At 45.5% G+C, this 4,268-nt stretch overlaps 1 pseudogene; it reads left to right on the top strand.

Annotated features, from left to right (window-relative positions):
- Positions 1–471: 471 nt before the first annotated feature.
- LOC140630602 (HCLS1-associated protein X-1 pseudogene) lies at positions 472–1,523 on the top strand (annotated as a pseudogene).
- The last annotated feature ends 2,745 nt before the right edge of the window (positions 1,524–4,268 follow it).

Below are 4,268 nucleotides of genomic sequence, written 5' to 3'. Positions count from 1 at the left end.
GTAGGTAATTTACAGGAAACCCAAGCCGATAATGGAAAGTTGTTTCATTTATGAAAAGGGTCCAGTAGAGTGGCCAGTTACAAAATAATTGTACAAAAAATGAGTAGCTTTTGTTTAGGTCAGCAATAAACCTTAAATAATCTCATTCTCAATAGCAAAAAAATAAAAAAATTCTAGAATTAAATTTAAGGAAGAAATGTCCAGGATACACAAAAAATATGACCACATGTTATTAAGTGACATGAAAGATTTCACTCCTCTGAGAGAGATTATATTTCTGGATGAGAAGATATGATATTGCTGGTCTACCTTAATTGCTATGCTTAATGTAATTCTTGGAAATCTAATATATTTTAAGGGGTTGACAAAATAGCCAAGAATATTTCAAAATAAAAAGAGTGGCTCAACTTCCAGCGGCGGAGTGCAGCTGCGGCCAGGTGCGAATGGGCCTCGGTAGGGTCTGCAGGTTCGAGTCCCAAAACGGGGATGAGCTTCTTTGATCTCTTTCAGGGCTTTTTTTAGCCTTTCTGGACCTCAGAGCCACAGAGATCCCTTTTTGGAGGGATGACTCCAGATGAAGATGAGGACGATGAGGAAGAGGAGGAAGAAGCAGCCCCGTGAAGCCATGGGAGCTCGAGGTCTGAGGTCCCCAGGCCCCGGAGGAATTTGGCTTTGGCTTCACCTTCACTCCAGGAGGGATGCGTTTCCATGATAACTTTGGCTTTGATGACCTGATTCGTGATTTTAATAATATCTTCAGCGAGATGGAGGCCTGGACCTTGCCTTCCCACCCTTCTGAACTTCCAGGTCCTGGTCCTGAATCAGAGACACCTGGTGAGAGACAACGGGAGGGACAGACACTTTGGGACTCAATGGTTAAGTATCCAGATAGTCACAAGCCCAGGATCTTTGGGGGGGTCTTGGAGAGTGATACAAGAAGTGAATCCTCCAAACCAGCACCAGACTGGGGCTCCCAGAGACCTTTTGGTCTGTTTGATGATATGTGGCTTGTGACCCCCCGTTCTAGAGCCAGAGAAGACAATGATCTTGATTCGCAGGTTTCCCAGGAAGGCCTCGGCCCAGTTCTGCAGCCCCAGCCCAAATCCTATTTCAAGAGCATCACGGTGACTAAGATCTCTAAGCCAGATGGGACAGTAGAGGAGCGCCGGACTGTTGTGGATAGTGAGGGCTGGACAGAGACCACAGTAACCCATCAAGAAGCAGATGGCAGTCCTAGAGATGATCCAGAATCACCAACACCTCCAGCCCTGGATGATGCCTATTCCATCCTGGATTTATTTCTAAGACATTGGTTCCGGTCCCGGTAGCCTTGTTAACCCTCAGAGGCCTTCAGATTCTTTCCACCCTTCGCTCACTGTCAGTGGGCTTAGCTTCTCCTGCCACCTCAGGGTCTTGGGTGTATGGAACAGTGAGTTGGGGGTATGTCAGTATGTGACTCACCCAAACTGACCAATAAAACCTTTATTTATGCTAAAAAAATAATAAAAAGAACGAACAAAAATGCACTAAGAGAAATGAAAATATATTGCATAAGTACAAGTAAGAGGAAGTAGCAGCAGGTCAGTTAGGATTAGGAGCTTCGTGTGTGATTATCTCATAAAACTTTACAGGTTATCTATAGTGATGGAGCAATTACTAAAAAATAATATGATTACTATTTCATTTCTCAAAACATGGTCAATTTCACATGGCCTTAAAGTTTCAGTATAAAGAGTTCTAAGGATTTATCTCAAAGGAGCAATCCAAGATGTGGGCTGAAATTTATCTACATGTATGATCCATGGAGCATTTTTTTTTTTTAGAACAGAAAAACACCAATTGACTCCAGCATTCAGATGCAGATTAAAAAATTATAGGAAAAAAATCTACGGGATGGAATACTATACAGCCATTTAAAAATGTATTATGTTGTGTGTGTGTGTATGTATTTTTTTTTAAAGATTTTTATTTATTTGAGAGAGAGCACACACAAGGAGAGGGAGAGGGAGAAGCAGAGTCCCCACTGAGCAGGGGGCTGGAAGCTGGAAGCAGGGCTTGACCCCAGGACTCCCAGGATCATGACCTGAGCTGAAGGCAGATGCTTAACCCTGACCCACCCAGGGGCCCCTCTTCCCTCCTTTCTTTTGCCCTCAAATGTTAGTTCCTGTCCTCCCTCCCCCAGCTCAGATCCACATTCTTTCAGGTTCATATGGACAACAGAGAGACTGAGCATCAATGACTCCTCCAGCATTGTCATTTTGCATTTTTAAGTGGAAAAAATTTCAACATGCAGATGCAGAATCTAAGTTACCTATGGGGATGCACATTAGTTGTGCGCATCCAGAGGAGTGTTAAGCCTTGGTGGAATCAGTGAAGCTATGTAGAGAGTTGGTCTTGATTTTTTTTTTTTCTTGTTCAGATTAAAGACGCCTGGCAGGAGATGATTTGAAGGTCAGAATTATACCACCAGATCTTTGTGACTCTTGGACCAGTTCTTCCGACACTTGAACGTTACACACAGATCACATGGGGGGTTTGCTAAAAGGCAGATTCTGAGTCAGGAGGTCTGTGGTGAGGCCGGAGAGTGTGCATTTCTAAAACGCTCCCCCGTGAGGCTGGTCCACTTTGCGTAGGGATGGCTTAGACAATTCTGCTCTCTCTTTTTCAGCTTGCTTCTAACTGGTTTTTGTTTTTACCATGATCCCATGAAAAACAATCATCTTTTTGTGTTCATTTCCTTTCTTCTGGGGTCTGACCTGCTTGCTCTGTGTTCCTGGGAATGAGTCCTACCTGGGCTTTGAGTCAAGCGTGGGGTTAATGCCTCCTGCATGCCAAGAGCAAATAGAGAATAAAAAATGCATGGAAAAAAGAATATTTTTTATCCTAGGCAAATACTTCAGTCAGATAAAACAGAAAATATCTTTATGAAACTATTAATAAATCCCCAAGACATCTCAAATTAAACAATGGCAAGAAATGTTATGTTTGTAGAAATACATAAAATTCATTTGAGGTCAGGACGTTTTATGGTGTCAGCCAATAAAGCAGATGGGAGATTCCACTCCTTTGAATGGGCCTGGGATAAAGCTGTCAGTTGGTGGAGCCAGGAGATTGGGAGTCCTGTTCTGGCCCAGGTAACTGAGGGATGGTGCGGCAGTCACCCTCGGCCGGCCATCGGTCCGATCACTAGGACACACCGTGGAGTGGACGACATGCTGTAATGTGAGAGGCCCAGGGAGCAACAAATTACTGCAAGCGGCTCAGAGAGTGGGGCTCTCCAGACCTATGAGCGAGGGGAGTTGCATTGGTTAGCGAAACGCCAGCTGCTGTAAGCAACAGACCCCAAATTGTCCAGTGGTTCAAACACAGTAGACGTTTATCGTCACTCCCATGACCGTTCAGGGTGGTGGTTCCTAGTTGGTGGGAAGCTCCCTTCTACATGGTGGAGGCACCAGGATCATTCCATCTTGGCATCTCAGCATAGCCCACGCTGCAGAGAAAGAGAGCAGAGAGGAGGCATATCTCTTAATGATTATTATTATTATTACTATTATTATTATTATTTGGTCGCAGATGTGGGCACATGAGCAGCCCTCACTTTGTAGCACTGAGAACCCAGCCAGGGGGCCACATTCATTGCAAGAGAGCTTTAGGGAAATAAGGCCAAGCTGGAGGCCAGAGGAAGAGGAGGCTGGTGCCCGGTGAACATCTTTGTCACAACTGATACTTATTTGGGCACAAAGCGGTGATGGCCTGAGCCCCCAACCCAACAACCCAGACTGAAATAGAAAGCCCCAAGTGGAGGCAGCCTTACGTTCCGCTTGGTAAAACTGTAATGTTCAACCAGCTGGATGGCTGGGACGGTGGTGGGGATGTTACCGGAATAATTCTGGGGCAGGTACGTCTTTAGATTTGGTTCTCCCAATCATTTCTTTGCCCCAAGAGATTTTTCCTGCAGTGAATGAGAATCCCCTATTGCATGGTGATGAGGCCTCAGGCACCTAGATATTGGAACTCATTTCCTTAAAAAGGATCCACTACGAAAGTCAGAAGCAGAGGAGTGAAAACCCACTGTGTCTTAGTGTTCTGTGGCATATGGGGTCCCGAGAGAGGTGACAGGGACCTGTCAGGAGGGGAAGGGCCCCATGTGGCTGCAGCTCCCGGGCTGGTTGCTGTCGCATGCACCAGCCCCTCCAACCCCATGTGGTGTCAGTAGTAGTGTCTGCCTTGACACGAAAACCTTTGGGAGGCATTTCTGTATGTGTGGG

This window comes from Canis lupus, chromosome 3 (genome assembly GCF_048164855.1).
Source record: "Canis lupus baileyi chromosome 3, mCanLup2.hap1, whole genome shotgun sequence".
NCBI lineage: Eukaryota > Metazoa > Chordata > Mammalia > Carnivora > Canidae > Canis > Canis lupus.
This window is presented reverse-complemented; position numbering and strand designations above follow the sequence as displayed.